The sequence below is a fragment of the Ascaphus truei genome, chromosome 4 (genome assembly GCF_040206685.1).
Source record: "Ascaphus truei isolate aAscTru1 chromosome 4, aAscTru1.hap1, whole genome shotgun sequence".
Taxonomy (NCBI): Eukaryota; Metazoa; Chordata; class Amphibia; order Anura; family Ascaphidae; genus Ascaphus; species Ascaphus truei.
In genome coordinates, this window is record NC_134486.1 from 210991781 (window position 1) to 211016225 (window position 24445).

The window sequence follows — 24445 nt, forward strand, 5'->3', positions numbered from 1 at the left end:
GGGGACCTACTATGTCCATAGCTACCCTCTGGAAAGGTTCTCCTGTTACCAGTAACGGTTCAGGGGTGCCTTCACACGATCACCTGCCTTACCCACTCTCTGGCAGGCATCACAGGTGTGGCAGAACTCTGCCATTGCGCCTGATGCCCCCGGCCAGTAGTAACGCTGCAACAGCCGGGCTCACGTGCAAGTGACCCCTAATGCCCCGCTAGTGGAATGGAGTGGGCTACCTGCAATATTTGCTGCCTATACTCCCTGGGTACCACTAGCTGTCTTCTACCATTCCAGACCCTATTTATCCCGGTAGAACCTTTCTCTCTATACAGAAGCCCACGGTGCCACAAGAAGTGGTCTGACCCTTCACTTTCCCGAGACTCGGATGCCCGAAGATTCATACCTTCTAAGCTGGGGTCAGCTTTCACCGCATCCCTTAATTCTGTTCCTAACACTGGCCACACACCCTTAGTCTCTAAGTCAGGGGACACAGGAACCAGAGAAGGGAACAGTAAGTCAGTCTCTGGTTGCAACTCAGTCAGACTTGTCTGTCTTGTCTCCTCAGAGACCGCTGGAACCGTGGGTCCCAAATGCAGGGGGAGAGGGGTTGATTCTGTGGCCATCCTTGATGACTGGCTCCTAGAACACAGGTTACCTGCCCCAGGTCATTACCGAGCAAAACTTCGGCATCCAACCATGGCAATACCCCAACCTCCCTCATGCCATTACCGGCACCCTAATCCAAAAAGACCCGGGCAACCTGGAGTGACTGCAGTCCTCCATCTGGCATGGTCACATGCATCCCAGTGCCCGGGAGCAGATCCTCTGGTCGGACCATATCAAGTCAGACCAAGGTAACGGTGGCACCGAAATACAGAAGCCGTCCGCTTGCCGATTCCCAATGGTCACCCTCCGTAGATGCTTCTGCCAGACATCATTAGGCTGCAACCCGACTGGCGCAACCTGATGTCCCTCTGTCTCCACTGCTGGTTCCTGGGGGTTAAGAGCAGATCTCTCCGTGGACGTCCCTCTGTGGGTTGATTCCGCGGCTGGACTTAACTCCTCTGTTTGTGCAAGTCACACATGGGTGAGCGGCTGTCACGGTGGACATAACTTTTCAACACATTTATATTTTTGGGTACTCGATTGAACACAACAAGGAGCAAAATAAATTGCCATTTATTTCGTGGGTTGACAAACACACGACATCTGCAGAATACACTTAAAACAACACTTACTGGGATAAGGCAAGAAAATAGATTGTCCTTTGCATGCAAGCAATGCAGTCTTGGTTTAAAGGTCCCGTGGCTAGATCGCAACTTGCCGATCTAATAATTCAGCCACCTCAAAGAATTTCATAGAGATTCGGTAGAATTCGTTCGGGAGTCACCAGGTCTAACGTATTCTGAAATTTGGGGTAAATCCTTAGTTGCGTTGTTATTAACCCCTTGCCTTCTGGAACGGCTGCTGCTGGGCTTGAACAAAGTCTTGCGTTAAGCATAGTCACATCATGGATCATAGGAATCACACCGGGGACAGCTCGGTAGGCACAGTTGTAGGCAATTCCTGGGTACCTTTAACATGTGCACCCAATCCCCGTTATGAGAACTTTTAACCCAGCAATAGCTGCATTGCCTGCAGTTTGCAAAACCAGGCAAGAAGGCTTTCCGGTTTGCAAAGCGCATGTGTCGGCTTGACACCCCGGCAATTTAGCATATGTGGGATACACCCTCTTGCCAGCACCTCTTAATCTGAGGTTTGAGTCAAAGGTTTCAATGGTCCGGGATCTGCCACTTCTCAGGAGTCCGGCCATGTATACATTATAGTGCTCTAGGGTCTTTATCCCTGACACTTCTATAGACTGAGGGTCGCCGCTACAGCGTTATCCCCTTGAAGTGCCAGGGAGGGAATACCCTCAGCTTATTCACCCCTAACACATTTACATGCCAGAGGATTTTTCCCGGGCTTATAGAAAAAACAGTTCCTGCCTGGACATTTTAAAATCACAGTTTATCACACTTTATTCAAACTTCATGTTCTGGGTGTAATTTTTATATGTATTTTCGTGTTTTATTTATTGACACTTGCACACCAAAAATCAGGGTCCTGGGTGCCTCCGTTCTCTAGTTAGCCCCCTTAATTGAAATGACGGCTTCTGGGAACCAAGTTCACCGAATTCTCACGTAAATTGACACAGTTCCCACGCCAATTAATTTTCCGGCTTTCAAGTTAAGGCACGGATACATTCTATCAGTAAAACCTCTTCAGATTTAACCGCAAGCCACTTATTCAATTGATTTGTGGTTACAGATCAAACCGATAGAAAATGGATACCCATGCTTTACACAGACTGCTTAACCGCAGCCACGCTTCTTCAATCAGTGCTCACTGTGGTGCTCACTACTTCATCTTGTGTCTCCACAGAATATAGCAGGCAATGCATTCATTTTCATTACAGCAGGCCGGGAATAGCCTGCAAATGGGGATTAAAAAGGCTGGGACAGGGCAAATAGAGTGGTGTAGTGCAGAGACTGTTAACCCCTTCATTCCCAATGCGAGTAAGGATTAATCAGCCAGGTATAACCTTTATTTTACACCTGATTAACCCTTTATCATCACACTGGCCTCGCAGCTGGAGAGCGTTGCCCCTTATGAGGTTCACTGGATCTGGCACGGTCCGGACATGCAGGTCTATTGTGACCGACTTTATTGCAAAGGTAGCATCTCCTCTCATGCTTTAACTCTGCTGGTTTAGAACTGCTGCTGGCTGCTTGTCAGGAAGCAGGGCTCACGCAACACCTCCTTACCTGCCTCGGAGGTCGTTGCTGCTGCCCTTCGCTCCCCGCTGACGTGTCCTCTGCGTGGGACTCGGCGATCTCGCCCGACGCCGGTTCTTGCATCCACCATCTTGTAATTTATTCACTCCTCTGGCCTTCTAGCCACGCTCCCCGTGTACAGCTGCACCCCCGCTCCTGCTCTCACACTCCACAGCTGATCACAGACAAGGATCACAGCCTGCACCAGTCACAAGGCGCTCCACGTCACCCCCCCGCTCTACCTCCTTCCCTGATTGGTCCCTCCACATATATTACCCCTGTCCTCCCTGGGAATCACTGCTCTGCATAGCTTCTGCTAGTTGGGCTAGTATTCGTGTGTGCTCTTGTTCTTCGTATTCTTCATGTTTGACCCGGCTTGGCTTTCAACTTCTTCTCTGGCTCTGGACCCCGGCTTACTCCTCACGATGCAGTCTCTCTCCACCCTTCAATCTTGGCTCGCTCCTCTACCTCCCGGACCTCTGGCACCCTCGACCCCCGGCTACGGCAATCACCACGATTCTTCCTCCGGACACGGCAAGTACCTTTGGTCCCCTTAATAAAGACTCCTGGCCTGGCAACTACTACCACACTCTGTACACGCCCCTCTTCTGCGGGTGCGTGGTATTATACTTTCCACCTCAGTCTTGGGACGGGTCTGGTCTGCGGGCAGCACTACCATGACACTGCTGCATTTTTGTGCACTCTCTGATGGGTTTGCTTGGCTCCCCTGGTTGGCACAGCCATCTTTGAAGGGGCCCCTTTTTCATCCATCAGGGCATGACTACAGATAAACTCATCAGCCATCCTGGCAGCTTCCACATGGGTCTTAGGTTTACGGTCAAAGACCCATGCCCTCACGTCCGAGGGACACTGCTGCAGTAACTGCTCTTGGAACATTAAGGGGGTCATGCACTAAGTAGCGAAAAGGCACTTTTCGACAGTTTTGCGCCACAAATGCCTACCACGATTCAGTAAGCCCCAAGAAGTTGGCAAAAAGCAAAAAAATAGTTTTTTTGCGTTTTTTTCCCAACAGAGGCGCGGCGAAAAGGCACTTTTCACCGCTATTCACCGTGTTTTCAAACCTGCTCAATTCCAGTAGCCCCGAGCAGCTTTGCGCCGCTACTCACCGCTCTAGAATGGAGATTTTCACGCCAATCCGTCACGACAACTCAAGTTGGCAAGTTGGAGAGGGAGAAGCATCGGTAAGGGCGGAAGGGACTTTTTCCTGCCTGGGATCTGATACCCATTAATACCAGCATGCATCCGAGGCATGAAAAATGCATTTGTAGTTAGCGGCTAACCGCTAAGGCAATGAAGGGGTTAGCCGTGCCAGGTTTATTGTGGGTAGCGGGTTGGGGAAGGGGGTATTTGGCCCTTGGTAGGTGTTTAGGGCTTGCAGGGGGTGTGCGGGTGGACTTAACCCCTTCATTACCTTAGCGGTTAATACCGCTACGGTCATGAAGGGGTTAAGCCCTCCCGCTACGCACCCGCAAGCTCATAACACCCACCGTTGGGGCTAATACCCACTTTGTCCCCCCCCCACTACCCACAATAAAAAAAATACACACACAACAGCCCCACAATAAAAAATAAATAAATATATATATATATACAGTGGTCGACAAATCACCAAAAAATCTACTCGCCGAACAAAAAAATCTACTCCCCACCTAGTACCACACATGTGCTGCTTGGGCCAATAGGAGCTCGCCACGATGTTAAATCCACTCGCCCGGGGCGTGCAAATGTATAGGTTTGTCGAACACTGTATATATATATATATATATATATATATATATATATATATATATATATATATATATATACCTAAACCTCCCTAACATACAATACATACAGTATATGCACAGCAATTATACTATAGGCCGGCGGTGGCCCTCGGGTGTTCCCCAGAGGCCTGCAGTACCAATTCTGTGCCCCCCAAAAATTAAAAAATACATAATTACTTTTACATAAATACACCCCCCCCTAACACATACAGTATAGTAATGTGCAAAATTACTATTATCCACATATGGATAATAGTGAATTTGCCCATTTGAAATACATAAAGCACAATAAATACATATAGCACTCACCCATGCCCGGCTGCCATGATGAAGGCCATTGTCATCTTCATCACCGTCCATGCCTTCCTCCAATGCTGCAAAACATAAACAAGAATAACAAAAGCCAATGTAATGTCCCCTAACCCCTTAATCACCTTAGCGGTCATTAACCGCTATAGACATTAAGGAGTTAACCCACCCTCACCCACCACTCGGGAGGCCTATACACCTTCCCCCACTACCCCCCCACCAGTGAGGCCTAACCCCCCACTACCCACAGGGATGCCTACCCAACCTGGCTTGGGGACAATACCCCCCCCACCTCCAGTTAACCACAATAAACATGACTATATTGAGTAAAAAGTACATAACCCCCATAAATACAGGATTTATTATTTTACATACAGGGTTAATACCCCAGGCCCACGGGAGTCCCCGGTGGACCTGCCAGGTTTCCGTAAGCCTCACAGTGGCACAGCAAAAGGTTTCAAACAGGGTCTGGAGACCTTACGGGTGGTCCCCGGCAGGCGCCGTGGTGCACCAGGTGGTCTCCACGGGTCACCGTGGGCCCCAAATGGAGTCTCCTTGGGTAGTCCCGCAGGTGTCTGGGGGGTCCCTGGTCAGCCCCACAGGTGTCTGAGGGTTCTCGGGTGGTTCTCACAGGGGTCTGGGGGCCCTTGGGTGGCCCCTATGGGTCCGCAGTGCCCCCACAGCAGATGTCCCCCGTGGACCCCGCAGGTGTCCCCCGTGGACCCGGCAGCCTGGTACCCGTGTGAAGTCCGAGGAGACCTCAGGTGGTCTCCAGAGGTCCCCTCAGACCTAAGGAACCAACCCTGTATGTAAAAAAAATAATCCTGTCCTATACATTTAAATACAGAAATACCACCCCCCCACACACACACATACAGTACAGTACAGTAATGGGCAAAATAAATATTATCCAGATATGGATAATAGATTATTTGTCTATTATTAAACACATTAACTAGCATAATAAAATAAATACAGTTCTACTAACCTCATCAATATGAATTCTCTCCGTCTGCAAGTTCCCTCTGTCCTCCGTAGCCAATAAAATACATAGAAAATACATTCTGGTGTCACTTAACCCCCTAATCACCTGATCGGTTTTACTTTTTCTGTTTCTACCAGTTTTTTGGATTCAATACTTATTTTGGTGTTTAGAATTGAGTTTTTCTTTTCTCTTACTTTCTGGTAGTTAGGATTATGTAGGGGTGTCTGTTCTCTTTTTTAAACTGATTTATATCTTTCCATTCATTTGTTGGATATTAATTGAGATATGTTTTTGGCTAATTAGTTCAGTTTTTTATATAGCATGTTTTCTACGTGTATACTCATATTGTTTCTTGCTTGTTATTTTTTTGTTTGGCTACCATTAGTTTATGTATGTTTTAATGTTAGTGTGTTTCACTGTTTCTTATTAAAATCTTTGCTGTATTTTCCTTGCTGACTCTGATTCCGGATTTTTGTTTCTTATTGTGATTTAGATATTTAAGGTTTTTTGTGAGTGCTATTTATAGGGATTCTGTCAGTCTTTTTGTGTGTTTATATATTTTTATCCCTTAGCACCCCCAGGTTTTCTTTTCCCTTTTTATATTATTCTTTGTTTAGGTTGTGATAACCTTAAACATTAGTATTATATTTATTTTTGGGTCCTGGGTTAGCCCTTTTCATTTATAAAGTGTTAGCGACTTTTCCCTTTTGTGTGTGTTTGAGATATATATATATATATATATATATATATACACCGTATTTCCTCGATTGTAAGACGCAGGTTTTTTCCCTTTTCCACGTGGCTGAAATAGGTCTGCGTCTTACAATCGATGTACTGGGGGAAAAAAAAAACAGCCAGGGGGAGCTGCTGGAGATGCCTGCCAGGTTTTCTGTGTGCAGCAAAAATGTCTGCGATCACGGTCCCCCCTCCTCCCCCTCGTGCAGAGAGATATGCTGCAGATGCCAGCCGGGTCTTAGCATAACAGCATAGTTGCGACTACAGCCCCACTCCCCTCTGTGCAGAGAGATCATGGCCTCCCCCTCTCCATGAGGTGCAGAGAGTTCAGGGGAGATCCCACGGACAGGGGTATGACTTCACAGCAGCCCCCCTCCCCCTGTCAAATCTCTCTGTCACCTGCAGGTGCAGAAGGAGATCTGTGTGTGCATCTCTGTATCTGTGTGTGTGTGTGTGTGTGTGTGTGTGTGTGTGTGTGTGTGTGTGTGTGTGTGTGTGTGTGTGTGTGTGTGTGTGTGTGTGTGTGTGTGTGTGTGTGTGTGTATCTGTGTGTGTGTGTGTGTGTATGTATATCTGTGTGTGTGTCTGTCTGTCTCTGTGTGTGTCTGTCTGTCTCTGTGTGTGTCTGTCTCTCTCTGTGTGTGTGTGTTTGTGTGTCTGTCTGTCTCTGTGTGTCCTTCCATTCTTTCCCTCTCCCCATCCTTCCTATCTCTCTCTCCCCTTCCCTTCTATCTCTCTCCCCCCCTTCCCTCCTATCTCTCTCCCCCTTCCCTCCTATCTCTCTCCCCGCCGTCCCTCCTATCTCTGTCCCCCCTTCCCTCCTCTCCCCCCTTCCCTCCTCTCCCCCATACCCTCCTCTCCCCCTTCCCTCCTATCCCTCTCCCCCTTTCCCTCCTATCCCTCTCCCCCTTCCCACCTATCCCTCTCCCCCTTCCCTCCTATCCCTCTCCCCTTTCCCTCCTATCCCTCTCCCCCTTCCCTCCTATCCCTCTCCCCCTTCCCTCCTATCCCTCTCCCCCTTCCCTCCTATCCCTCTCCCCCTTCCCTCCTATCCCTCTCATCCCCCTCTCCTTTTCTCTCCCCCCTCTCCTTTTCTCTCTCCCCCCATTCCCCTCTCTCTCCCTCTCTCCCCTCCCCCCATTCTCCTCCCACTCTCCCCCCACACTCCCCTCTCTCCTCTCCCTCCCTCCCCCCCTTCTCCCATCCTCTCTCCTCTCCTTCCACCCTTCTCTCCATTCTCTCCCCCACTTCCCCCTCTCTATCCCCTCTCTCCCCCCTCTCTCTCTCCCCCCTCTCTCTCTGTCCCCCCAGAAAAAAATTCTGCACATTTAATATAATGTTTTCCCCCCCAAATTTTTTTTATTAAATCAAGGGTGTGTCTTAGAATCAATGGCGTCTTAGAATCGAGGAAATAGGGTAAATATATACTGGCTTTAGCACTTTTCACTTTAGGTCTGTACAGGTTATTTCTGTGTCTCATATATATATATATGAGACACAGAAATAACCTGTACAGACCTAAAGTGAAAAGTGCTAAAGCCAGTTAAATGCAGTGTAAATGGTAACCACTACTGGCGGTGCTGGGGATGAATATGATATGAAAACCAACACAGAAAAAAGAATCCCCAAAGTAGCACTCTAGCATACAAAAAATATAAAAATGTATTAATCCCATACATATATAAATCATTAAAAAGGAGCAGTGGTGTCCTCAAAGCTGAAATAATGCTGAGCCTCTAAGATAAGTGGAATGAAGCATCAATGAGCTTATACATATGTAGCCCCGGTCCCCTGCGCAGTTCCCAGAGAACCCCTCCTTGATCGCCGCGGGTGCCGCCGGAGCCAGCGACGGACCTGCCGGCTGCTTGCAAGGGTGGGGGCCGGAGCAGGGAGCACTCCGAGGCTCTGCGGCGCACCCGGCCTCCATTGTAATTGCGCGCGCATGCGCAGTTGTCGCGCATGCGCAGGAGAAGTTCGGGAGGTGCGGCGGCCATTACCAAAGTTGCGCGCACGTGGCCCCAATGTATCTGTAGCCTCCGTGGGACTACAAGTCCCATGAAGCTTAGGGCCCAATACCCCAGGTGTCCCAGAGTGGCCAATGAGGGACAAGGATTCTCGGCAAGAAGGAAAGAGATACTTTTCGCGGGCTTAGGAGGAACGTCAGTTGGAGCTGGGAGCTGGGTGAGTTAGGGTGTGTGCAGGGAGCAGTAGCCCCCGGCACTAGGCCTAGTTAACCCCAGAGGCCCCAGATAACAGTTACCATTACCCCAGTTTGTGGTTGCTTCAGGGACAGGCCCTACTTGAGGAGTTCTGCCCCTTTAGCTGTTTGGGTTAAGTTAGAAGCCACTCAGCGGTGCACAGCCTGATTACTGGGTCTGGGCTCAGACCCCCCAGAGTTATATAGAGACTATCTTCTCGGAGTCCATGCCAAGCAGTGACTGCGGCCTGAAAATTTGCAGGCGGATCCCCGTCAAGGTACAGACGGTGCGGAGCCTTGGTGATATTATCCACGCTGGAATTCACCCCACGTGTAGGAGGACATCACGTCGGATCAGGCGGATCCAATCCAATTGTATAGCGGCACCCGTGGCTGGAGCCCGGGCAGGTATCTATAAGTAGTGCACCAACACGTCAAGGGATAGCGCTATCTCCAACACACGTGGGTGGGTTTGGACATAAGGGACATCAGGGATTTGGTGTTCAGCACTCAGGTACTTTGGGGAATATCTATGATGATGTGTGCACCCGGTGCACGTCCATTTGTATGGCTATATGCATTTTTCTGTGTCGTACAGGTACCGAAGTTATTAGTAGTTACAATAGTAAACAGTTATTAGCATACACTGTGTGCGTGTCTTATTATTGTGGTTCCTGTAAGAGGACCATACCACTCAGGTGGGAACCCTTACAGGTGGAGGCGCTGTGTTCAACGAATTATCAGGTAACCCCAGGCTCCCATTGGCGGAGGTTCAGGCCTTCTGTGAGCCTATCAGGTAATGCACCACACCCGGTAACACAAGTGTCTTTCCCCACATGGTCCCTATCTTCGATTGGGGGGGGGGGAAATGTGTTACATTTGGAGGCGCTGCTGAGAGCTCAGACCTGGGGTGCCCTGTCCTATTTTTCATGCAAATTGCCCAATTTACTTTTCCACTATGTGGGTGCCCTCAAGGCAGGAGGTCCACGCATGGGCCACAAAGCTTAGCCCGACCCCAAACCGCCTGGTCATTGTGGGCGGAGTTCCTGCTTGCGCATTTGTGTCAGACATCCAGGCGCGTATTTGGAAACTCCTTGGACTGGCGCAAGCATGGGTCATAGGGCGAAAGTATGATTCCCTCTGTCAATGGAGTGCCATGATAATAAAGGTAGGCCATGCCATATGTGAGGAAGACGGTCCCCAATTCCTAACTCTGCCCAAGGGTCCGACCAATGGGTGCCCAATTATCTATCCTGACCTAGCAGTTTCTTTGGCTCCCTCATCCGGGGAGGCTAATAATGAGTCTCACCTGAAATGGCGTTTCCCGCCAAGTCAGGAGAGCGCACGTGTTAATGGCGGCCAGGCTGAGCCACAATGCATTTCAGTAAACTTCCCGGGTCTGGCGCGAGAAACAGAGCCCCGCCCCGGCGCTGTGAGTGGCTTAGCGCAGAGTCAGAATCACTCCTTGAAAGAAGATGCTCCTCCTCTGGAGTCCACCAGGGGGAGCCAGCACCGTGAGTCTCAATCAGTGACTGCTGTCTCCACTAAGGACAGTACAGGATGCAGTAAACCACACCCTCACCTGTATATGATCCGGCAATTACTAGGAATAGGCGAACTCGTGCTACTGTGCCCCTGTTTACTGGAAGCCTGGGAGAAGGGAGTTGACCTATTCCAGCTCCTGCTAGACTGCAGGAGGACAGAGGTTAACCGAGAAAAGTGCCTACAATGCTTTATTGCCACTTGTGACTGTTCTAGGGATGAACTGACGTGGGGGGCCGATTGTGCCTGCTGCGGGGAACAGATCCTGAAGCCCATGCTGCTGCGGCCTACGGAACCTGGCGAGAAAGATGTGACGAACCCCTCTACTGAGCCGGTCAATGCTGCCAATCCACCTACCTCAAGAGCGGAGGTTTTGGAGGGCCCATGCGCCCTAAAAACGGTTCCAGACTGAACTCCAGAATCGGTTCCAGAGTCGGTTCCAATGACGGAACCCCAGATGTCTGAACCAATGGAGGGTAAGGCGTCCCTACCCCCATTCTCTTCTACTGACAACAGTAGCCAATCAGCAGTGGTGATGTGCCTGCCGGCGGACCACTCAAGTGAAGCTGAGGACAACGGGCTGATTTCCTCACCTACTGCGGACTCTGCTGTGGGTCCGTGGGCCCTGGGGTGGCCGGTCCAGCCTTCAACGATGGTACCATCGGTCCCAGGCTTGGGATCAGTATCTGCCGACGATGACAGGGGTGAGTTGACTGCCCCAGGGGTGTCGGGTGTGAGCTCCCCGGTGATCACGGAGCATGGTGGCTCCAAAGGTAGGGTCACCTGGGCGATGGGCTCACCCCGTCATCGCGTCCTGGTGGAGGTGTCTCCCCTAGAAGATCTCTGCAGACCAGAGAACCGATTTAACCCCATCAAGGTATCCAGTACAGCGGCCATGCGCGGCGCTTACTCCTACAAGAGGAACTTCAAGCTTTTTCATCTCAAGACATGGACCTGCACGTAGATATTGTAATGTCCCCAGAAGATGTCACCCCTAAAGAAATTGCTGGAGCGAACAAAGACTGTGCTATGACTGCTCTGGTAATTATTGCTTCCTTCATGTGCATAATGGAGCATTTCATTCACCATGTGGTGGACCAAGGAAAAGAGCAAGACCTCCTGGCCTATATCATCCATGCTGCGGATGGCCAGGCAAAGGTCTGGCACCGAGACCCATTACTATTCCTTCTACCAGGGGGAGGAGGTGGTTTTGGTGTTAGAGCCAGTAAAAACACATTTCAATTTTATTTCTATAGGATTAGGATATGTTTGGGAATATTTTGTGTTTAAAAATGCGGGTAAAAGCTCACAAGCATTGTTTGAAGTATATATTGTATTGTATGTTTTTATGTATATAACGCCATTAATATGCACAGCTCTTCACAGCAGTGGTGCACGTCGTAATCATATAGGTAGCAAATGGTAAAGGTAAGAGGTCATGGAATAAGTGATCCAGACATAAAAGTAACATTAAGGAAGAGGAGTCCCTGCTCTGAGGAGCTTACAATCTAATTGGTAGGTAGGGAGAGCATACAGAAACAGTAGGATTTGATTAGAAGCCAGGAGAGGAATTTCAGGAGGGGAAACGCAGAATTAGAGTTTAAAGAGTAGAGTGTTTCTGGCAGCAGCATTTGGGATAGATAGTAGGGAAGACAGGTGAAAGTCAGGAAGGCGGGATAGCAGGGGATTACAGTAATCAAGATGGGAGAGAATGAGGGTCTGAATCAGAGTTTTTAATAGTTGAGCAACAGAGGAACAGGTGTATCTTTGTGATATTGTGGAGGAAAAAGCGACAGTTATAGAAATGTTTTGAATGAAAGAGAAGAATATGAGAGAGGAGTTAGGAGTGACCCCTAAGCAGCGTGCTTGGGCTACTGGATGGAAGATTCAAGAGTAATGTGGAAGGAGATAATGGAGTCAGGTTTGGGAGGAAGTATGAGGAACTCTGTTTTTGCCATGTTAAGTTTAAGGCAAAAGAGGGCCTTCCAGGATGAGATAACAGAAGACATTCAGAAACTTAGGTTTGTACAGTAGGTGTAAGGTCAGGGGTTGAAAAGTAAATGTGGGTGTCGTCAGCATAGTGGTGATATTTAAACCCAAGAGATGTTATTAGGTCACCTAGAGAGAGTGTGTACAGAGAAAAGAGAAGAGTGTGGTCCACAGAGTCAAATGCTGCAGAGAGTAATATGAGCAGTGTAATAACCTCTGCCTTGGGCAGCATATACAGTAGAGGCAACGTTTATTCTAACATTTGCCGTAAACTAGCCGGGTTACATTCTGGGTATGTGCTGGGTATGTGCTGGGTATGTTCTGGGCTAGTTTGAGGCACGTTTAAGGCATTTCTGCATTGACTAACGACCCATAGGATTAACACAGCAGGGATCCCTGGCAGTCCAATTCAGTTTGAATGGGACTGCCAGGGACCCCCGCTGTTAATCTGATAGGCCATTAATCAATGCAGAAATGCTGGGGCTAGTTTAAGGAAAGTTTAAGGCATGTATTGAGAATGTACCTGGGTGTTTCCTGGGTTTTTTGGGGAATTGCCACTGGTTTTTGTTCGAATAAGAGTTGCCTCTACTGTAGGTCATCAGTTATTTTAGTGAGAATTGTCTCAGTGGAGGGAGCAGTGCAGAAGTTAGATTGTAGAGGGTTAAGGAGAGAATGGGTGTTGAGAAAATGGAGCAAGCAAGAGAATACAAGACAAGTTCAGTAGTTAAAGTAGAAAGACAGATAGGGTCAAGCTTGCTATTTTTGAGTCATGGTATAACTGTTACATGTTTTAAGGAGAATGGAAATGTAGCAGATTAGAGGGAGAAAGGAGATCAACAGTGATGGTGACATTCTCTTCTGATACAGTGGAAAAAGAGTCAAGGAAAGCAGGAAAAGAGTAGGAAGCAAAGTAGGATAGGAGGAAACAGAGGGAATGTTCTGGTGTATGGATTCAACCTCTTTCTTAAAATAGGCAGCAAAGTCCTGAGGTGAGAGGAAGGAAGAGTTAGTGTGGGGTTAGACTTGTGAGTGTTGATTAATGGAGAGAAATAGGTTTGTGTAGCTTGAGAAAGGACAGAATTGCAACAGGACAGCATACATTTGTAGTGAATGAAGTCAGTGAAACTATGAAAGTTCAAACAGAAGGCATTAAAAAGAAATGAGTGGAGGGAAATAGCATGAGCGTGTGGAGTTATTTGTGTGTTAAGAAGTTATATAAACCTCAGCTATATAAAAGCCTGTTGGTTCATTTTTGAGAGGCCATAAAAAATGTAGTTCTTAGGGCTCTGGAAAAAAAGCTCCATGTATTTAAACTTTAAGCAAAAGTTCCAATCCAATAATTATTATTTTTCAGGAAGAAGCCGTGGTGTGCCGTTATCTTATCTGTTCAGGGTCAATTGGCGAAACGCCCCAAAACAAGCTTATAAAATTATTATTTTTTCTTTAGTCAGATGAATATGCAAAGTGTCTTTAAAATTATAAAGCTGACCGTGTGCTCAGTACTGTGCAAAATGATTATATAAAGCAAGTCATTAGTGTGAAGTCTTATACAAAATCATTTGTCTATTAACTGAATATGTGATGTATGTTATAACTTTTAACCATTTATTTATTTCCAAAGGTGTCCGTAAGCAGTGGTTATTGTCAAAAAAAATTGCTGTGTAATCTAGAATGGGTTTGCCAGGAAGGGGTGAATTTGGGAGTCACCTCTCATTTGTGGGTGTGTCTTATGCATAGGGTTAACTACAGGGGATACATAGTTGCAAAAGCAGTTACATAAGTGAATAAGGTATGCATTATATACAAGGCATTTCAATTTTTTTAGCAGAATAGTTACAGGGGAGTGTTTGGGTAAAAGCCAGATAGGGATTGGCTAGGGAAATTTGTATGGGTAAAATAATTGCTTAATTGGGAGGGAATATTTTTTTCCATGACTGTGGATAGTATTGGGAGAAGAGAGATTGGCCTGTAGTTTGAGACAGTTTTTTTGTCCCCACTTTGAAGATTGGGACAAACTCTGGCAGTTTCCCAGGTCTTAGGGATATGGCCTGCAGACAGGATAGAATTAATTATGGAAGCATGTGGTTTGGCAAGGGATGAGGCCCCAAAGTTTCAGGAACTTAGATGGTATCAAAGTCAGGTTCACATTGGCTACTTAGTTTTAATTTGAGGAACATTAATAGGGAATACCTCTGTCAATATGCGGATGCTAAGACAGGAGTAAAGACATTGATACAAGAATTTATTCCTAGGTATAAATTATCTCCCTATGAGACACATACGGGATGACTTGTGACTATCAGCAGTCCAAAGGAACGAATTAAGGACCATGTTATTGGTAATAAATCATTAAGTTGTATGCAACTAATACATTTTTTGAGTCTCTCTAGGCAAAGTTGAAAGTGCACCTACTCGAGATGGGGTTAATAGTCACATATTTCCTGCGCAAGCATGCTCTTCATCCCAGGTGAAAAGGCCTAAAGTAAAAACCAATACAGCAATTAAAGTGGCAGAGTTCTTTTCCTGGACCCAAAGCACGTAAAGCTCGTTCCAGCTCCACCAAACGTTCCAGCGCCACCAAAGACCAAAGTCACCTAAAGCACAGCCGCAGCAAGTTAACGTCTTGCTGAGTCAAAACTCTAACCGTTAACCAACGAGGAAAATAAGACGCCAGTCGAAGGCCTGGTTTTATCAGAACATTTCATTTTTTCAGAGACTCAATATTTTAATTTTTTAGAGTGTGTTAAGTTAGAAATTTAAGGTGTATGTACAATTGAGCCTTGATGGGAGGATTGGTTTCCTGGAAGCGTGGCTTGTGAAAGCTCTTGTATGTGTTTTGGCAGTACTCATCACTCTCTATGTATGTGTCATGTGCAGCAAAACTTTGATCCAGAAGTGTGTTGCACCTCCACCGAAAGGAGGGGGTCACCCAGGGGCGTGTGTCAGCTACAAGGAAAGGATCATAAGTCAGCCATTTTGACCCATCGCAGACATCGTCTGTTCTGATATTCTGAGTGAATGATGTATACAATGCGTGCAGGGGTGATGATCACGCATTCGCTTCCACAGATACCAAACCACCTCAATTATCAGTAATAGAATGTTGTGATGATTCTGAAAATATATGATGGAGATAGATGCCATTTCCTTTATCTAGCAACTGCATATCCAAAGAAAGGTTGCTTGCATAAAATAAGGTTTTTAGTATTATGTGTATAATTTCTGTATTTTTCCATTTATTTTTTAAGGGAACCTCTTTAAAGGGTGTATCACACACTAGGAACAAGAATCAATTTATGGGTCAAGTGTCTCCACCAACCAATGGAACCTGTGTAAAAATGTATGTTTAGTCAAATAACAATTTACAGGAAGGATGTAGCCTTAATTTTGCAGTTTTTAATTTCATCATTAAACCAAGAACAGGTTCAGATTAGGCTTATGGCCTTACAAAACAGAATTGCTTTAGACTATGTTTTAGCTTCAAAAGGAGGGGTATGTGCTTTGATTAAAGACAATGTTGTGTTTTTACTCCAGATCAGAGTAGCAATGTGCAGCATGAACTAGATGAAATACAAGAGATTCAAAAAAAGGCTTACAAAGGGAAGTGACAGAATATCACCATTGGGGTTAGGTGAATGGCTTAGATCACTTGGAGCAAAAACTTTTGAATGCTTTGGTGTGTTTGGGGGTGTTACTTGTGGTCATGTATGTGTGTGTCACGTGTTGCAAAGGTATGATCCACAAGTGTGTGACCCCCTCCCCCAATCTGATGCCACTATTTACAGATGCCAGAAACAGCAGTCCCTTGAAGAAAGAAGATGGCGACCACAGTTATTCATCAAAAGACATATTGGCCGCAGCGCATTACGAGACTATGACAGTGAAGGGCACCCGCCCTTGTCCTCTGAGTTATCCCTGGACTATCATCATAAACTTAATTCTCAAAAGCTATGTTTTAAGAATAAAAAAAGGAGGGAGTGACAAAGTGAGAATATGACGTAAGGGGGGGAGGGCTGACATAAACAGACCTGGGATCTAAGCCGCCATTTTAAGTCAGCATCCATCTTAGGTGCTTGATATTGTCTATTGTCTGTATGAAAGTTGGTATGGAAGTTAGTTTGAAAGACATTTTTTTCTGCTGAAGTTCCAATTGATATTGAGCGGTTCAGCTAAGCCACAAGACATTGAGCAGAAGAGGAAAGTGCCAATGTTATGAAAATAAGAGACAGATAGGCACTTTCTCGCATTCCAAGGGAGGTGCCCATGAAGTTCCGTATGTAGAGAAAAGATCAACTGCTTGTATAAGAAATATTAGCTGAGTCATTTCATTTCATTTATGCATCCCATAATAATATTATTAACTCGATGTGTTCATGTTCATATTTTGTTTACGTAGTGACGACACGCAACCTCGTATAGGGGGCGTGGGCTTAGTATTTTGTGTATAAATAAGGCCTGTATGCCATCATGTCGTTGGGGGAGTTTTATTTTGAAACTCTCCTCTGCGTGTGCACCGTACACTGCAATAAACTTATTTGTCATTCTGCAAAACATATCCTCAGACTTGTGTTTTTTATTCACAACTTTCACATTATGTTTATCTATCTGTATGGATATACATACAGGGATAATAATTGATTGTTTGGCTCATGTTGAGGTTCTTTTCATGTATGGATAATGTATTTAGCATCTTTATTTTGACATTGTTGTGAATAATGTAATTTGTATTTAGGTAATGGCTTCTTTATGGTAATAAGATTAGAATGATGGTGGCTACTTTAAATTAGAATTGTTTTGGCAATGGTTTGGCTTCAGCAATTGAATAGGGAATTGTATAATTGATTTGTATTGTATTTTAATTGTTTGAGGAAATGGATTAATTGATTGATGCGAATTGTATTGATGTTGGTTAGTTTCTAATTGATTTTCAGGATGGCATTGTTGATTAGGGGACATTGTTCATAGTGTATTTTTATTGTTACATATATTTTGCATAGTGTTACATGATGCACAGATTAATTGCATCATGTACACACTCTATGCAATTGTGTGACATTTCATATACATTTGTGGAGCTGCTGATTTGTTGGCTTATATTTACAATGGCTGCTGGATTTATTTTAACATGCAATGTGGTGATTTTAAGATTAAAAATTCATGTTTTGATTTATGCATGTTGTATGTGTTTCATAATGGGCAAATAATATATTATCCATATCTGGATAATAGTTATTTTGCACATTATTGAACTGTATGTGTTGGGGGGGGGGGGGGTGTATTGGCCCCAAGGGTATGTGGGTAGGCCTCCCTTGTGGGTAGTGGGTGAGGGTGGTTAGGCCTCACGGGGTGGGGGGTTAGAGTGGGAGGGTATGTAGGCCTCCCGAGTGGTGGGTGAGGGTGGGTTAACCCCTTAATGATTGTAGCGGTTAATAACCGCTATGGTGATTAAGGGGTTAGGGGACATTACATTGGCTATTGTAATTGTTGTGCATGTTTTGGCGCACCAGAGGGGCATGGGCAGAATGAAGATGAGGATGAAGTTGAGGATGAAGACGGCCTTCATCGTGGGTGCCTCTAAAACGTAAGTGTTAAATGTTTTGACTGTATTTATTTTAATTTATATGTATTTAAAATGGGCAAATGCATTATTATCCATATGTGGATAATAGTAATTTTGCACATTACAGTACTGTATGTGTTAGGGGGCGGGGGGGATGTGTGTTGTTTATTGGGGGCAATTGTCCCCAATAAACATGCTAATGTGCCTTAACCCCTTCATTGCCTTAGCGGCTATCCGCTAAGGTAATGAAGCTGTATTAATGTATTTTTATTAATAATGTGCGGGCGCAGGGGGTCCCCTGAGCTGAACCGCATTGATTTCTGCCTCAGAGACCCCCTGCTTCCCGAGTTACCGGCCCCGTTTGGGGCATCGGTGCCAGTGCGGACGCCATCTTTATAGAGCCCACGTCGCGTCTTGGACGCTATAAGGATTGCGACGGCACTGGCACCCGATGCCCCATACCGGGGCCTGTAACTCGGGAAGCAGGGGGTCTCTGAGGCAGAAATCAATGCGGTTCAGCTCAGGGGACCCCCTGCTCCCGCACACTATAATTTAAAATACATTAATGCTGCTTCATTGCCATAGCGGATAGCCGCTACGGTAATGAATTATTGTTTATTGTTATGTGTGTTTTAATACTAGTGTAGATGTGCAGGGGGTCTCCTGAGCTGAACCGCATTGGTTTCAGGTCCGAGGACCCCCTACTTCAGGAGATACAGGCCCCTTTTATGGGGTGCCCGGTATCCCCTGCAGAATGTAAATAACCCGGTCACGTGACGCAGGAGCTTTAAACTGCAGGGGATACCGGCACCCCATAACGGGGCCTGTAACTCCTGAAGTAGGGGGTCCTCGGACCTGAAACCAATGCGGTTCAGCTCAGGAGACCCCCTGCTCATGTACACTATTATTAAAATGTTTTGCATGGAGCTACAGTAGCAAATCTCCATGCAAATGTTACATGCGGCTTTTTTTTCCAGCAGCTAGCGTATGGAAATGTTCAGAACGTTAGCAGGGGGAAAAAAAGCAACACGTACGCTGTGGCTGTTTTGAGCTATTTTGAGCAGGTACATTAAAAAAATGGCCTCAAGGCCTTAGTGCATCGCGTCCCTGGCTTCACTTTTTAACGAACCTGCTTTTTGGCCAAATCAGAACGCAAAGCCATTGAGCTTAGTGCATAGCCCCCTTAGACCACAAAGTGCTCTTCGAACGGGATTTTTTGCTCAACCCGATGCACTAAGCAACGCAAACAGGCACTTTGCGATCTAAAAATGACTTTTTTCAGGAACTTTGCTCGATTGCAACCCTGTTTGCGTTAAATTCTGCCCTTAAGCGGGATGCACTAAGCAATGCAACCATAGCGTACGCGAAAGTTGCATTGATCAGAACATGTCAGGTCAGAGTAGACTCAAAGAAATCTGGACTTAGAAAAAATTCTTGCTTTTTATTTTTGCATGCGCAAAACCCATACAGCAGGCCGGCGGGTGTTCCCGGCTGACCCTGGGGGGTCCCCAAGGGAGCCCGGGGGTCGCGAGGGTGTCCCCGGCTTACCCCGCGGGTGTCCGGGGGTCCCCGGCTCACCAAGCAGGGGTCCCCGCGGGAGTGCGGGGGTCTATGCAGGAGACCGGGGGTCCCCGCGGCCGTCCGGGGGTCCCCACGGCCGTCCCGGGGTCCCCGCGGGAGTCCCGGGGTACCCGCGGGCCTGCGGCACCAATGTTGCACCTCCAAAAATAATAAACAAGAATTATAACTAAATACACCCCCTAACACATACTATACAGTAATGGCCAAAATTACTATTATCCAAATATGGATAATAATGCATTTGGCCATTTTAAATACATATAACATTCAATAAATACAGTCAAAACATATTACACTTACCTTTTACAGGCACCCACGATGAAGGCCGTCTTCATCCTCATCTTCATTCTGCCCATGCCCCTATGGTGCTGCAAAACATGCACAACAATTACAATAGCCAATGTAATGTCCTCTAACCCCTTAATCACCATAGCGGTTATTAACTGCTACAGTCATTAAGGGGTTAACCCACCCTCACCCACCACTCGGGAGGCCTACATACCCTCCCACACTACCCCCCACCCCGTGAGGCCTAACCACCCTCATCCACTACCCACAAGGGAGACCTACCCACATACCCTTGGGGCCAATACACCCCACCCCCAATACCCACAATAAAAACAACACACTGCCCCACAATAAACATCATTCTATTTATTAAATACATAACTCACCCCGTGTGCCCCCCATAAATACATGATTTATCCTTTTACATACAGGGTTCATACCCCAGCCCCACGCGAGTCACCGGCGGGCTGGCGGGTCATCTGACAGACCTACAGGGTACCAGCATCTTGTTTCACACAGGTTCTGGAGGCCTGTTGGTGTGTCCCGCCAAGCGCCATGGCCCCCAGGTGGTCTCCGCAGGTCAACGTGGGCCACAATTGGGTCCCCACGGTAGGCCCGCGGATGTCTGGGAGCCCCGGGTCAGACCCACAGGTAACTGCAGGGCCTCGGGTGGTTCTCACAGGGGTCTCGGGACTCACGAGTGCACACTATGGGTCTGCGGTGCCCCCACAGATGTGGGACCACCGGTTCTTCCCCGCACACTACGGGTCAGTGGTGCCCCAACAGATGTGAGGCCACCGGTTCTTCCCCGCAGGTGTCACCCGTGGAACCACCAGCCTGATACCCGTGAGATACCCAAGGATACCGCAGGTTGTCTCCAGAGGTCTCACGCAGAACCAAGGAACCAACCCTGAATGTAAAATAAATAAACCTGGCCTACACATTCAATACATACATCCCCCCCCAACACCTACAGTACAATAATGTGCCAAATAACTATTATCCAGATATAGATAATAGATTATTTGCCCATTATTAAACACATAAAACATGCATAAATCAAAACATGCATTTTTAATCATAAAATCACCACAGTGCATGTTAAAATAAATCCAGCAGTCATTGCAAATATAAAAAAAACAAACTGCAGCTACACAAATGTCTATGAAATGTCACACAATTGCATTGAGTGTGTACATGATGCAATTAATCTGTGCATCATGTAACACTATGCAAAATATATGTAACAATGAAATACAATATGAACAATGTCCCCTAACCAGCAATGCCATCATGAAAATCAATTATAAACTAAGCAACATCAATACAATTAGCATCAATTAATTAATCCATTTCCTCAAACAATTACAATACAATACTAATCAATTATACAATTCCCTATTCAATTCCTAAAGCCAAACCATTGCCAAAACAATTTTAATTTAAAGTAACCACCAGCATTCTAATCTAAGTACCATAAAGAAGCCATTACCTAAATACAAATTACATTATTCACAACAATTACAAAATAAAGCTGATAAATATATATATATATATATATATATATATATATATATATATATATATATATATATATATATATATATATATATTAGCCATACATGAAAAGAACATAAACATTAGCAAACCAATCAATTATTATCCCTGTATGTCTATCCATATAGATAGATATACATAAAATACAGGGGCAATAATACAGCATAAAAAACAATGCATTTCCATACAAAAGTCACATAGAATATACCCATTCAGTGTCCATGAATGTATGTATATACATATATACATTAACGGGCATTAAATGGGACTGAAAAAATAAAAGAAGCACAGGAACCAATCCACAGGTCAACCATAAAATAATAAACCATAACAAATCCACGTCTGTGTCTTTTCCTTCTATTTGTAATCCTTCCGTCAGTGTTGGGGTCTTCTTTTCTTCTTTGCGGTCTTCAACGTCTTCTTCCGTCTTCTACCGTCTTCTTGCGCCACGCCCTTCTTCTCTTCTTAAGAGGGGAGATGTTCCTTCCTCGGCGACAGCTTCAAAATGAGGCGACATAGGCTTTTATAGGCCTATGACATCACATTTGGTCAAATGTTTCCCACGGTCCTGATTGGGCCGTGAAAAAGAGCCAATCAGAATGGCTTTGCTTCAATTGCCTTTAAGATGACGTCATTAAAAGAAACATGGTATGGTAGCCAATCAGAGCGTGGGAAATACATCCCAACTCTGATTGGCTCTAGTGCCATGTGACAGTCTTTCAAAGATGTCACATCCGTTCTCCCCCAAGCCTCTGTCACATGGTCTACTAGAGCCAATCAGAGATGGGATGGAGTTCCCACACTCTGATTGGCTACCGTACCATGTGAGACCGGCCATGTTTCTTTTAATGACGTCATCTTAAAGGCAATTGAAGCAAAGTCATTCTGATTGGCTGTGCTTTCATTGCCTTTAAATGACGACATCATTTTTTTTTGGCTCGGCCAAATCACATGTTTTTCATGGCCCAATCAGGACCGTGGGAAACATTTGACCAAAATGTGACATCATAGGCCTATAAAAGCCTATGTCGCCTCATTTTGAAGCTAGTCGGCGAGGAGGGAACATCTCCCCTCCTAAGAAGAGAAGAAGGGCGTGGCGTAAGAAGACAAAAGAAGACGGAAGAAGCCGGAAGAAGACCCCAAAAAACCCCAAAAGACCCCAAAGAAGAAAGAAGACACAGACGTTGATTTAATATGGTATTTTATTTTATGGCTTACCTATGGATTGGTTCCTGTGTTCCGGGTCGCTTGGATTTCGGTGAGTGGACATCTAATGGTGAGTACACAAAAGAAAAGTATATTATTTTTACTTTTACAGGTTTTTTCTATTTTTGATTCATGTCTTTTATTTTTTCAGTCCCATTTAATGCCCGTTAATGTATCTATGTATATACATACATTCACGGATACTGAATGGGTGTATTGTATGTGAATTTTGTATGTAAATGCTTTGTATTTTATGCTCTACTAGCTGAGAGACCCGGCGTTGCCTGGGATGTAAATGCGTAATAGGTAGTATTATTTATAAATCGTGGAACAATAGGTGAGTATTTGTTGTAAAGGTTTCGGGGGGGGGAGAAAGGGGAGCGGGGGGGGGGGAGAAAGGGGAGCGGGGGGGGGAGAAAGGGGAGCGGGGGGGGAGAAAGGGGAGCGGGGGGGGGGAGAAAGGGGAGTGGGGGGGGAGAAAGGGGAGCAGGGGGGAAGGGGAGTGGGGGGGGAATGGGGAGTGTGGGGGGGAAAGGGGAGTGTGGGGGGTGGAAAGGGGAGTGGGGGGGAAAGGGGAGTGGGAAAGGGGAGTGGGGGGGGGGGAAAGGGGAGTGGGGGAGGAAAGGGGAGCGGGGGGGGGGGAGAAAGGGGAGCGGGGGGGGGAGAAAGGGGAGCGGGGGGGGAGAAAGGGGAGCGGGGGGGGGGAGAAAGGGGAGTGGGGGGGAGAAAGGGGAGCAGGGGGGAAGGGGAGTGGGGGGGGGGGTAAAGGGGAGTGTGGGGGGGAAAGGGGAGTGTGGGGGGTGGAAAGGGGAGTGGGGGGGAAAGGGGAGTGGGAAAGGGGAGTGGGGGGGGGGGAAAGGGGAGTGGGGGAGGAAAGGGGAGTGGGGGGGAAAGGGGAGTGGGGGGGAAAGGGGAGTGGGGGGGGAAAGGGGAGTGGGGGGGGAAAGGGGAGTGGGGGGGAAAGGGGAGTGGGGGGGGAAAGGGGAGTGGGGGGGGGAAAGGGGATTGGGGGGGGAAAGGGGAGTGGGGGGGGAAACGGGAGTGGGGGGGGGGGAAAGGGGAGTGGGGGGGTGGAGAGCAGTGGGCACATGTATTGTCATAATTTATGTATGTGCATGTCCCCCCCCCCCTCCGTCTCACGGCTCGCCCCCCCCCCGTTCCGTGTGACTCGCGCTCCCCCCCCCCCGGTGCCCGCTTGGTCCCCCGATGTGCCGTCCGGCTGAGTGAGGCGTGCAGGCGGTGGCAGTAAGCGCCCTGTGTGGGCCTGAGACTCGCGCTCCCCCCTCCCGGCGCCCGCTTGGTCCCCCGATGTGCCGTCCGGCTGAGTGAGGCATGCAGGCGGTGGCAGGAAGCGCCCTGTGTGGGCCTGAGACTCGCGCTCCCCCCCGGCGCCCGCTTGGTCCCCCGATGTGCCGTCCGGCTGAGTGAGGCATGCAGGCGGCGGCAGGAAGCGCCCTGTGTGGGCCTGAGACTCACACTCCCCCCCCCCGCCCCGGCGCCCGCTTGGTCCCCCGATGTGCCGTCCGGCTGAGTGAGGCATGCAGGCGGCGGCAGGAAGCGCCCTGTGTGGGCCTGAGGTGCGAGGCTGCACGGAGAGTTACTGGCACCATAAGCTGAGACGGGACGCGCAGTGACTTACCTGAGCGGGAGGTAGCGCCGGGGAGGTAAGGGAGCGGCTGGGGTAGGAGGGCCGCGCTTCCCGTCCGGAGCCAGTGCAGGGCGGCGCGCGTGATGGGGGGGGCGGACAGAGGGGTGTGTGTGTGTGTGTGTGTGTGTGTGTGTGTGTGTGTGTGTGTGTGTGTGTGTGTGTGTGTGTGTGTGTGTGTGTGTGTGTGTGTGTGTGTGTGTGTGTGTGTGTGTGTGTGTGTAGCTGATGTGTGTGTGTGTGTGTGTGTAGAG